This window comes from Perognathus longimembris, chromosome 20 (assembly GCF_023159225.1).
Source record: "Perognathus longimembris pacificus isolate PPM17 chromosome 20, ASM2315922v1, whole genome shotgun sequence".
NCBI classification, from domain to species: domain Eukaryota; kingdom Metazoa; phylum Chordata; class Mammalia; order Rodentia; family Heteromyidae; genus Perognathus; species Perognathus longimembris.
This window is the reverse complement of record NC_063180.1, coordinates 829838-842866: the sequence shown is the minus strand read 5'-3', so window position 1 is coordinate 842866 and position 13029 is coordinate 829838. Positions and strand designations below refer to the sequence as shown.

The following is a 13029-nucleotide window of genomic DNA, read 5'->3' as shown; positions in this document are numbered from 1 at the left end:
AGTTCAAAGGTCTTCATGCCATGCAGTAACTGGGACTGAAGAAAAAAAAAAAAATCTTTTGAAACAAGCAGTCTGTAGGCAAAGGGCGGCACCTGGTTTCAGAATGCCTGTGAGCTTCAGTTTTTCGGATGCAGATAAAAGCTAAAGTGTTGGGTTAGTGAAAAGGCTTTGGAAATCAAGAATACATTTCTAGATAAGAAATTTGGAAGTAAAATTGTCCTAAATAATTATTGCAAAGTGAGAAAAGGAGAATTATGGCTATCAAAATGTTTAATTGCCATTCCAGCTTCTTTGTAAGTTTTTTGTAACAGTTTGCAGCAGGCCCACAGAGAAGCACAGGTGATTCCTACAAGTTTGTCAAGATCTAATACTGGCCCTTAATAAGTTCCAGGTAAGAGCATGCTTAAAAACTACTTCTGTGTGGACCACCTTGTTGCTTTAATTGGAGTAAAGTGGCCTCTTGTAAGACTCACTGATCTGAAAACTGCAGTTCGAAGCAGCCCAGGCAGAGAAAGGTCCCTGTGAGAGACTTGTCTCTAATCAGCCAGCAGAGTGCTGGGAACGGAGTTGTGTGGAGCTCAAAGTGGTAGGGTGCTAGTTTTGAGCTGGAGAGCTGGGGGACAGTGCTCAGGCCCTGAGTCCAAGTCCAGTGGAAAGTCACTCCTCCTGGGACAAAAGTGATAGAGCATCCAGAGGCAGTAAGCCACTGCTTGGATGGCAGAGATGGTGTCAGATCCTAGAGTCACTCCTGTTTGGCCTTTCAAAAGTTAATCAAAGCCGGGAAGTCCTAGAAGTATAGTTTGTAAGCATGCCTTACTAATGCCCATGTCTGTCTAGTGGGCAGGAACTTGCCAGTCATCTGTGATAGTGGTTAGTAAGGGTAAGTTTGTCAAATGAGAAAATAGTTTAAAATCCCAACCCCCACATCTACTCAAAGCTCTGACTGGCAGTGAGAATTTTAAGCTGATACATCTGTTCAGGAAAGAAAGCTTGTAGACCTGAGATTGTGTCCTTATTGAGATCTGTTAAAGGCCTGCAAAGGTAATTTTTTTTAGGTCATCAGAGATCAGTTCCCCAGCCAGTCAGGAAAAAGCTTTTACAAACTAGAATGTTAAAAGGCACAAATTTGTAAACCTGAAGTCACCTATCTGGGCTTCATATTAAAAGAGGGCAAGCATTGGCTGTCAGATGCACGTAAAGAGACTGTGCTGAAAATCCCTGTGCCTAAGTCAGCCAGACAAGTCAGAGTTCCTGGGAACAGCAGGCTTTTGCTGGCTGTGGATACCTGGGTTCACTGAGATGGCCAAGCTTCTATATGAAGCCACCAAAAACCTCCCAGAATTTCATTGGACTGAGCAGTGGCAAAAAGCCTTTGAGGCAATCTAGAAAAGCCTTCTGGAAGCCCCTGCCTTAGGCCTACTTGACATGAATACTAAGAGAGGGGGCTACTGACAGCCAAAGAAAAGGCCATTAGAAACAAGCAGGAGATTTTAAGCCTCATCCAGGTCCTATGGGAGCCAGCAAAGATTGCCATTATGCGCTGTCTGGGTCATCAAAAGGGAGTTGATTCGGTGACTAGAGGGAATAATCTGGCTGACCAGGCAGCTAAGGAAGCAGCCCTTCAGCCCAGAGAAATATTGACTCTAGTAGACCCAGAGCCACGAGCTTTGCCTCCTGTGCCCCAGTATTCCCAAGAAGACTTGAAGTGGATAAAGAAAATTCCCAGGGCCCACAAAACCCCAGACAGAGAAGGAAACAATGACTGGTAGAAAACTTATGAAGGGAAACTTATCTTGCCACAAGGGCTCGGTAAGGGGATCCTTAAGAGAATCCACCAAGCTTCTCACATGGGAACCTGAAGAATGCAGGACTTTCTCCAACACTCCAAAGTGAAAAATTAGGCAAGGAGATCAACTTATTGAAGATATTGTTAAAAATTGTAAGGACTGTCAGCTCACCAATGCCCCCAATCAACCAGTTACTAAAGGAGCTCACCTCTGTGGGAATAGGCCAGGCATGTATTGGGAAGTAGATTTCACAGAAATTAAACCTGGAAAAATTTGGATACAAATATTTGCTAGTTTATGTAGACACCTTTTCAGGATGGGTTGAAGCCTATCCAAAAAAGCATGATACCTCGAATGTAGTGGCTAAGAAGATCCTGGAAGAAATCCTACCCAGGTATGGCTTCCCATCCACCATTGGGTCGGACAACGGACCGGCCTTTGTCTCAGAAGTAAGTCAGGGAGTAGCCGCTGCACTGGGGACAGATTGGAAATTGCATTGTGCTTATAGACCCCAGAGTTCAGGACAGATAGAGAGAATGAATCGGACTCTAAAAGAGACCCTAACTAAATTGGCCTTAGAGAATGGCGCAGACTGGGTGTCACTCCTTCCTTTTGCTCTGCTTAGAGTAAGAAATTCTCCCTATCAACTTGGCTTTACTCCTTTTGAAATAATGTACAGGTACCCTCCGCCCATTATCCCTAGCCTTCAGACTGAATTGCTTGCTGATTTGGATGATGCTGAATTTTTGTGTAAACTTGATTATTTGCAGCTTGTGCACAAGAATATGTGGCCCCAACTTAAGGCATTATATGATTCTGCTTCTGTCCCTACCCCCAATTTATTCAGACCAGAGGACTGGGTATTTGTCCGGAGGCATAACCCCAAATCCTTAGAACCACGGTGGAAAGGACCCTACGTGGTGCTACTGACTACTCCCACCACCCTCAAGGTAGATGGCATCGCCACTTGGGTTCATTGCTCCCACGCCAGGCCAGCTGTCCCCTTTGCCCTGGACCACAACTACCGTGGTGGAACATGGGAGGTCTCCAAGCACCTGACTCAGCCGCTTTGCCTTTGCCTCAAGAAAAGAAAGTTAGACTGAATATTGTTATAATTTTCTTTTTGCTACTCAGGCTAATGTTGATGCTATTTTGGCAGCTCACTCCAAAGTGAGTGACCCCCTTATTTTGGCAACTAACAGGAGTCCTATAGAGTCCCATGCAAGAAGGCATTGGTAGTTTTGGGCTTGCTCAGGAATACAGGTATAAACACCCGATCCTTAGAGCACAGCTGAGAAGTTCATGTATTATTTTGTTGCAGATATTCGTATCTTAAACACTATATAGCTAATGGTAAGCCTGTATAGCTGAAAGTTAATTTCCAGTTTGAAGTAATCTTGCAGTCCCTTGGTAAAGTAAATTAAGGCTATAGGTTTCTGGCCAGGTAAGGTCAACGCCCCTCAGTCAGCCTGAAGAAGCTACAGAAGATGGACGATCTTCACCCATCAGCCCCCCTTTAAAACCAAAAGACCAGAGTTGTTTTTGGTTACTACTTTGGGCCCTATTGGCCCATGCCTTATCTCTATATCATCCCCTAGACTGGCAAGCCATTGAAATGGACAGAATGGAGCCATGATTGGCTCCCAAGGTACCAAAGAAAAAAGGAGGAAATGAAGTGCCAGACTTTGAAGTCAGACCCCATTTTACCACGCGAACTCCACTTTATCACGTGAACCTAAGATAAGCAGGCCCTGTGAGCAAGCCCAGAACAAGCTTATTAGGGCCCAGCCAGTCTAGAACTCTAACCGGTGGGACTGCTTAACTCTGACTGCCCCCAGAATGCCTCGAGCCTTGAGCCAATCAGATTTGTACCTGTGTCCTAATCTTGCTTGCTTGAACACCTGATTGTTGTAACTTTGTTTTTTGCCTTTATAAGCCCTGTGTAATCGCAGCTCAAGGCTTCCTCCTAACCTTCGCTGTGTCAGTGGGTAGGATGAGGCCCGAGTTGCAGCTCGCTTGAATAAAGCCTTGCCTTGCTTTTGCATTTTGGAACGTCTCAGTCTCCCTGGCCTTCTTGGTGGTCGTTTTGCGACTTGGCATAACAGTTAACCTTGTTAGCAGAGGGCTAAAGTTAAACTTTGTTAGCAGAGGGCTATAGTTAACTTTGTTAGCAGAGGGTTAAACCGCATTCCTTCCTCTCATCCCTTGTCTGTCTCAATCTCTGTTTATATTTAACAGAGACCTTCAGCAGTTTATTTCAAAAAATGTTTGTCAGGCCTTAAGATGGAGTCACTTAGGTCTTTTGTGTCTCTTCATAACATAGTGTTTGTCCCAAGTTAAGGGCTCTTGTCACTTCATGAATGGGTTCTGTGAGGAGAGGACTGTGTGTGAGATCTTCATGTCCTCAGCACAGTACTTGGCACTTGGCCGGCAGGTGGTGACTGCTTGCACAGTGCAAGTGTGGTTTGTGTCTCAGACACATTGACTGCTCTCCGACCATAGTTTAAGGAAGAGCCAAGGATGTGGTCCAGTGCATTCCTGTGGTCTGAAAATACATATGCCAGGTTTGTCACCACATTTCTCTGCACTATTGCTATTGCATATGTGGTCAGTGGGCTGTTTATTTCTTTATTTTCTTTTTCTTTTTCTTTTCTTTCTTTCTTTTTTTTTTTTTTTTTTTTTGGCCAGTCCTGGGGCTTGGACTCAGGGCCTGAGCACTGTCCCTTGCTTCTTCTTCTTTTTTTTTTTTTTTTTTTTTTTTTGCTCAAGGCTAGCACTCTACCACTTGAGCCACAGTGCCACTTCTGGCCATTTTCTGTATATGTGGTGCTGGGGAATCGAACCCAGGGCCTCATGTATATGAGGCAGGCACTCTTGCCACTAGGCCATATCCCCAGCCCCGGTTTATTTCTTGATTTAGCTTTTGACAGCATTTCCATCTATCAGCATGGCTCCCCATCAATTGCTCTAATTTACAAGCTTCCTCACAGTGGCAGCAGTGTGGGGGCAGGGCAGGGGAGCAGGCTGTGAGGCCTGCAAAGCTGTCTGTGCTCACACAGTGCCAGGGAGACCCTGCTTCCCCTCATGAAACCTTGGGATCAGAGGTAGGCAGAAACTTTAATTAAAAGATAAAAGTTGGTACTTTGGGGATTTAGGAATTTAGGACTTCCCCCTGCTCCAGCTCTGTTCTGCAGCCCCTGGAAACTCCAGCATCAAACTGTGAATTATTCCACAGGACAAAGCGAGTAAACAAAGCAGGAAGCTCTCACCTGAGTTCTAGCATGCAGAGGAGAGCAAAGAGATCCAATGTGGGAAAATGCATGAGCTCTGTGCCTAAAACAGATCATTTACAATGCAAATGGTTTTGAGCCAGCATTGTCTAACCAGAAGCAAAAGAAAGTGATGTATGTTTATCTTATTTCTGTTAGTCTACTACTTTATTTACCTAGATTCTCATTAGGAATTGTTAATGCAGCATGCCTGCCTACTTATTTACTAATTTTTAATGATTCATTTATTCATTATTGTTAGTATTTGCCCCACCTCAGGTCCTCAGCCCCTCCCACTAGCCCCCACCTCTGCCCATACCTGAACTCTATGCCCTAGAGCTATGATTGGCCACTCCCACTCTCCACTGCTTCCCCTCTAACCCCAGGGTTACACAAGCAACCACCTGGATTAAGGTGCAAACAGCATGTTGCTCCCTCTCCTCTGGGTGATATGGCCCCACTAATAAACCTTCTTATAAACCTTCTCCTGTCCTTGACTATCTCCGCATGGTCCCCTGGGATAGCTGGGATGGAGTCTTTCAATTATTATTTTATTTGCTTACATTTGGTGGTGTGGAGTCTGAAGTCAGAACCTTCTGTTAGCCAGACAGGTGCTGCGGTACTAGAGCCACAACACTAGTCTTTAGCTGTTTTTGAAATAAGATATTGGGATTTCCTTGAGCTCTGGCATCAGACTGCAATCCTCTTGTCAGGTAGCTGGGACTATAGGGGTTCAGGCCACAGGAGCTTGCTCACTTTTTCTGGAACTGTGTGTTTTGTTTCCCCAAATACATAAGGTAGGTGCTTGTATTCGTGTGTGTGTGTGTGTGTGTGTGTGTGTGTGTGTGTGTGTGTGTGTTGGTATTGGACTGTGAACTCAGGGCCTCACACTCTTGCTAAACTTTTTTGCTTAAGGCTAGTGCTCTACCACTTGAGCCACACCTCAATTTCCAACTTGTTCTTTTTTTTCTTTTTGCCAGTCTTGGGGCTTGGACTCAGGGCCTGAGCACTGTCCCTGGCTTCGTTTTGCTCAAGGCTACCACTCTGCCACTTGAGCCATAGTGCCACTTCTGGCCGTTTTCTGTATATATGGTGCTGGGGAATTGAACCCAGGGCCTCATGTATAGGAGACAAGCACTCTTTGCCACTAGGCCATATCCCCAGCCCTCCAACTTGTTCTTGTTAATTGAAGATAAGACTCTCCAGGGGCTGGGAATATGGCTTAGTGGTAGAGTGCCTGACTAGCATGCATGAAGCCCTGGGTTCGATTCCTCAGCACCACATAAACAGAAAAAGCCAGAAGTGGTGTTGTGGCTCAAGTGGTAGAGTGCTATCTTTGAGCAAAAAGGAAGCCAGGGACAGTGCTCAGGCCCTGAGTCCAAGCCCCAGGACTGGCAAAATAAAAGAAATTTTAAAAAATTAAAAAAAAAAAAAGACTCTCCAGGATTTTTCTGCAGGGACTAATTTCAGACCTCCGCCCTCAGAGCTCAGCCTTCGAAGTAGCTGGGATTATAAAGATACACTAACACTTGGTTTGTGTTACTGCTTAAAGGGTAAGTGAATCACTATGGAAATCTAAAGTGTCTCTTTAATTTCCTATCAATTAAAAAACTTATTTATTTTATACACATATAAGAAAGCAGAGGAGCTTCTGCTCCTGGGTTGGAGCCATGGCGGTGGAAAATTCAAGCCCATCAACCCCATTCTATTCATTGATGATAGTAATGGTGGTCAGGAGGCTGGGCGCAAGAAGATTGAGCTACTTGCAGACATTGTACATTAAGACAGTGGAGAACTTTAGGCAGATCTGCACTGCAGAATTCAGAAAAGATAGAGTTCCAATAAGATACAAAGGAGCACTTTCCACAGAGTCATAAAGGATTTCATGAGTCAAGGTGAAGATTTTGTTAATGGAGATGGTACAAGCACTACAATATTTACCAGGGGCCATTTGCAGATGAAAAATTTAAACTTAGACACCCTGCTCCAGGCCCACTTTCTATGACAAATAGTGGCCCCAGTACAAATGGCTGTCACTTCTTTATCACCTGCTTCAAATGGGAAGTAAGTAGTGTTTGTAGAAATCACTGATGGACTTCTGGTGATGAGAAAGATGAAGAATGTTCCCTTAGACCCCCACAATAAGCCCAAGTTGCCTGTGGTAACCTCACAGAGTGGGGAGATGTAGTCCAGGTGAAGACTGATCTAGGCTTTCCCTGGATGATGTTCTAGCTCCTGGATTTGCTTCCCTGTCTGCTACTGCTTCATTTAATAAAGAGACCACCAAAGTGCACAGACTAGAACCAAGATTATCTGTTTAAATTTTCAATTGTAAATAAAGGGTTTTTTTCATTAAAGAAAAAGAAAACAGCAAAGAACCCTACTGAGATTCATTTCAAAAGGGAAAATAATGGAGAAGGGTGAGAAAGGGGCTGGATTCAATCTCAATGCATGTGTGGATATATTACAGTGAAACCCCTGTGTATAACTAATATATGCTACAAAAAGAGTAAAAATAAAATAAGTTTATTTTTCTCTTTGGCTTTAGATCCATATTCATGCTATTGTTTTTACTTATGATGCTACCTCAGGGCACTGATTCATTTTCTCTGCTCATTAAAGAATTATAAGGCAGGGAACCATTTAAAATAAACAGAGTGAATTTATTCAAGAGTAAAGGAAAGCTGTGAAAGAAAAGTTTTAAGATTCTTCATCAGGAGAGAAGCCCAAAGAAGACTCCAGTGGAGTGCTCTCTGAAAGAGGTATATCGTATGGATCTCCTCCCCTGGGCTCCTCTTCTTGGCTTAGCATTGGTTGCTTGATGACTGGTCCTGTCTCTTTTTTCATTAGCTGAGGGGGTACCTGAAGCATTTGAGCAGGACCCCCAGACACTATGGGAACAAGAAGTGCCATGATGGTACACATTATCTGCCAAGTGTTATGTCTGCCACTTTTTATACCTACCTAAGAGTTCCCCTTTCTCTCTTACTCCCCAAGTTTCCACAACAAACAGACCCTCTCTGTGAGACAGTCTTTCCTCAGCCCTTCTGTCTTATAGCATTTATTTCTCTTAGATCATTATTGTATTTGTTATCTTTACGGATTTTATCTCACCAGCTGCCTGAATGTAGGATTCAGCAAAGATTGTCTTTGCCTTATTCATTTTTGTCATGAAAAACAGATGTCTTACATGTGTCTAACAGCGTCAATGGATAAATGAACAAAAACCTCAGATTTTAATATTCTATAAATAATAATGCTATCAGATACAGAAATATGATGAAACTCCTTACTAGGTACAATTTAATATACCAATCATGTTTTCATTATTTTAGTTACTAGCAGTTTATTATAGAAGGGAGATACGGAAATTATTTACATGATGAAATATCTCAGAACTTCCATGGAATGGGCAGCTTCACATGATCTCATTTCAGTGATGTATTCACTCTACATACTTCCCAAGAATGCCACCATCACTAAATAAGAAATAATCGTTGTCATCTAGAACTATTTTGGTACCGCCATATTCTGGGAGAACAATTTTATCACCCAATTTCACACTAACTGGCTGAATCTCTCCACCTTTTCCTTTAGAGCCAATCCCACGGCCACTACTGTGGCTTGCAATGCTTTTCCTTGAGACATTTCTGGAAGCATAATACTTCCTTTGGTTACAGTTTCTGCTGTACTCCTTTCGACCAACACTTGGTCAAATAGAGGAAGAAATTTTCTAAATGCTTGTCCAGCCGTGACTCTCAGGGTGGCTACTCAGACTCTGCTGTCATGCCTGCACTGTACCAATCATTTTTTTTTTTAAGGAACGATACTATCAGTAATCTTCTGGTTGACCCTCTTCCGGGCCCTGTCTAGAAACTCCTGAAGTTGGCCTCTGGTAAATGCCCTTTACAGCAAAGTGACCTTCTCTTGCCGCAGCCTCCTTTGTCTCTTGTTAGGAAAATGAATTTTGACCTCAAATCTTGCTCTTCCTCTTGGGGGATCCTCTTGTGAGGATCCTCCCATATGTTTCAGTCTCCCAGAACTTGTGCTCAGAAGGTGCAGCTCTGTGCAGAGCTCTTGAAGTGTAAGAATGTCGCTAGTATGACTGGGGGATTAAAGTTCTAATTTCCTAGAACTGAATTCCCTACGATGCAAAGAGCTACAAGTGACTGGTAGATATTGTTTATAGTGGTGCAGGTCTAGAATCCTCCCAGGAGCTTTGCTGTCTCCTTGTGCTGGAAAGGTAGGAGGCAGGGAGCAGGAGGAGATTCCCAGCTGTAGTTTTCTCCTCTATCCAGAATTTCCACCAGGTAAAACCATCAAAGAGTGAAAGTATTGAAACCCACATGGCCCTCACTTGAGAGTTTCAGTGGACTCGACTTAGGCTGCATGGAGCTGACCTGCCATTCACCTACTCATGTTGTCTGTGACCTTTGCACTGTGCCCTCTCTGTCCTACTGCAACATGGGGCTTGGTCCATCTAATGACTTAATACCTCCAGATGTATCATCCTTGTGCCAAAGCAAAGCCAACAGGAGCTTGGAGGTACAGCTTTGGCTGCATTTCAGGATGGAATGGTGGGCTGGTAGAAACCATGGAGAAGCATGGGGTAAAACAGAGAAAAGGAGAAAATAAGCCATCGCAGATGAAGCCTGGAACAGGACCTCACACTCATGATGTAGTGAAGGGAACACATTTGCAGTCCTGTCACAGGCTTGGCTGCCTGGTAGTTAGATGTCCCTATGAAAAGAGAAATCCAAGCAGCTATACAAGGGGCAATATGGCATGGTGGTGAGACACATACATTCTTCCACAGCTGGAGGAGCAGCAGCATTGAACATCCTGTGTCCACACTTTGTTTTCTGAATCCCATGATAACCACAGGGACCAGTATGTGTCTGTGGAAGAGGAGGTGGGCATCCACAAATCAGGACAGAAAGAACAGAGGGAAGCTGGAAGGTCTTGTGAAGAAATGACAGTGGCCAAGAATGCCAAGGGGAGTGGAGGAACAACTGGGGGTGACTCAAGCATCACACAAAGAAAGCAAAAACCCACAACATCATGATAACAAAAGACTAAATGGGAGAAATGAGAAAAGCAAATAATATAAAGAGAGATAGCATGGAAGTTGTATCTCCCCTGCGGAGTTCCATCTGATTCAGGTTGAATCCTTAATGGGCTAAAGTAGTGGGAGAAAGTTTGAAGGCCTTAGGCCACTTGCATACTTCCAAAGTATCTCGCCACAAATGATGCATGAATTACAGAAGGAAAAAGAAATAGTAACATCACCATGGAAACCAGGAAGCTGTCACCTCAACCAAGTGATTCAAGTCCACATCAGTAGAGATGGTGTCACCAGTGTCCTACACGTCCTTAGCTAATGAACTGACAATGCATCATTCCCTGCCAAAAACGTGTGATCTGGGCCTAATTATGAGAGAAAATAAAACAAAATGACTCACCATTCTTAAAAATCAGAGCAAAGAAGCCAAAAATCCATGTGTATTAGAAGATACTAAGCAGACATGTAAATTTTGTATCAGAGAAAGCAACTGCCAGGAGCAATATTATTAGAAAAGAGGCAAACTTTGAGTGGGGCCTGTAGCATACAAAAAAATCCATGTATTAAGGTGTAAGTTTCCTGATTCATATAATGAATTTGGTTGAGTAAACACAGATGAACATGGGTATAAGGTTCCCATGGTGAATGAATTCTTTAAGGGAAGAAGAACCTGTTGGCAACAAATTTTTTGACATTCAAACACTGTGAGGGAGAGAGAATGACAAAACAAAAAAAAAAATAAAGCAAAATGTAAACAGTTGGTCTTGAATTCTTTCTGTCTATGAATTTGAAATTATTAAAAATAAAATTCCATCTTTTGGTCTAGGCTGCCTGGGCTTCAACCCAATACAATCACTTAATTACTAGATGTTTGTTTGTGATCAAGTCATCAAGCCTGTCTGGTTGAGCTTGGCCTGGGTGCCTCTCTTTTTAACATAAAGCAATACCGCTGAGGCATTAGTTTGCTGCAAGTAGCTGACTGTTGGCAGGTACAGCATAAAGAGCGGTTTCAGCTGGGGATTGTGCTTCACAGGTAAAGTTGTGGTAGCCAGGAAGGCAAATCAAGGGCTTCTCCCAGAGGTAATCAGAGTAGTACATGTGGAGAGATAAGCAGTATTCTGGGGGATACTTTAAGCCCAGCCTGTCAAAACCCTAAGTTGAATGTGGGGTGTGAGACCAGGGGGAACCATTATGTTCCAACTTTTGTTATTCCTATGACATTTGGAATCTATTTTGGAAATCCAACAAGGAGGGTGGGTGGCTGGTGAGGCCCTGTATCTGGATGTAACTTCTCTGCCCCATGTATGTGTGTTGAGTGCCCTTGGCCAGTCCATTGGTCACATCTAAGCAGCAGATAAGATTACCTGCAGCCCCCAAGCCCCAAGGGCCCCATGGCAGAAGAGACAGGGCTATCATTGCTTTGAAGTCATGACGAAACTGGTGAGTTTCAGTTTTATGACCCCATGCATTGTTTATTCTATCAGGATTGTGACATGTGCTTCCAGCTGTACCCTGTAGCAGACAATAAGCAGGTAAGATGTGTTTAGCATGTTGAACATGCTAAGGGCCTTTCAGGATGACCACTTCATTCTCATCATGTATTCTTCACTTCAGATGTGGCCCACTGAAGCTTTCAGAAGCTAATAAAAGTGATCAAGTTCTCATAGTGAACAACGGATGATACATCTTAGACCTAGCTTGCTGGGATAATAATTACACCCTATTACGATGACAGAGGTGGCCTTAGACTTGGCCAGCTTGTATGTTGGGTACCAGTTTCTTCACCGTCCCTTCCCATGTAGCTGCATATCTCCCAGGCAGTGGCAGGCTGGAGACAGATAACCTGGGAGCTCTCACTCTCCACATCCCGATGTCAATCTGTTCCTACTCTGGGAGGTTGGCTGAGCAGTGTAGCATCCTTTGAAGCTCCAAGCATGGCAGAGCACTACTGGAGGGGTTTGAGGTGGGAAGCAGGGAGCCTGGGTCTTTGATCTCCAAATCTGGGGCAAATGACTTAAGCAGAACAGGAACAAATCTCCGCCCCTCCCTCACACCCCAGACCTAGAAGGCAGACCAGAAAAAGATGCTCGCACCACACTGGCCCCTTTTTCATCTCTTTAATCACTTTAGTCATCAGCTTTTGTATTTGTTCCATGATGAAAAACTGCCAAGAGCATTCCTCTGTGTAACCTTTTGGTATTGTTTTATTATGCTCTTAAGATAAACTTTCTTGAGAACAAAAATTGTATGAGTTGGCACCCTTCTTCCCAACCTCACATTTTCTTCCTTTCTCAAATAAGAAATGCTTCTTATTTGTCTACACTGGCCTCCAAGGTAGTAGTCTCCAATCTATTATTGTCCTATCACAGAGCATTTGTACATACTGCTATAGCCCCCTGAATTGCTCCTTACCAGCTGTTCCTCTTTCACTTCTTTGAATTTTTAATTCTTTTCTCTTTTGTGATGTATGTCCTACCCTTTCTGTTCCATCCTGAACAGTACCCTATCCTCTAGCAATTGGATAATGTTTATGTGATTATTTCTCTGCCCACTATCTGTTCTGTTATGAGAGCAAGAACCATGTCTGCTTTACTCACCATCTGTCTCCTGTGCCTAGCAGGAGTAGATGCCCTAAGCATGCCTCCAAATGAGCCAGCTGGTATATTGGTATTTCCTCAGGGTAGTGGGGTACAGGAAGAGGAGAAATTTTGGCATGCAGTGAGCTAGCCTGCTCTGATAATGGGTAGACCACCTAGGACACATTGGCTTCTTTCAGTAATGGCTGTTGTTTTCCTCTTCCATTGGAAATGAGAGGCAGGATTCAAGTGAGAGGGAAAGGCCCCCACCAGGGTCCAGGAAGGCCTGCTCTAGACTTCATCTTTGTGGCTGTGGGTCTCCTGGGAGAGGTACT

General features: G+C 43.8%; 2 pseudogenes; one reads left to right on the top strand and one right to left on the bottom strand.

Annotated features, from left to right (window-relative positions):
- Positions 1–6691: 6691 nt before the first annotated feature.
- LOC125338820 lies at positions 6692–7378 on the top strand (annotated as a pseudogene).
- Positions 7379–8383: 1005 nt separating this feature from the next.
- LOC125338896 lies at positions 8384–9897 on the bottom strand (annotated as a pseudogene).
- Positions 9898–13029: the final 3132 nt, after the last annotated feature.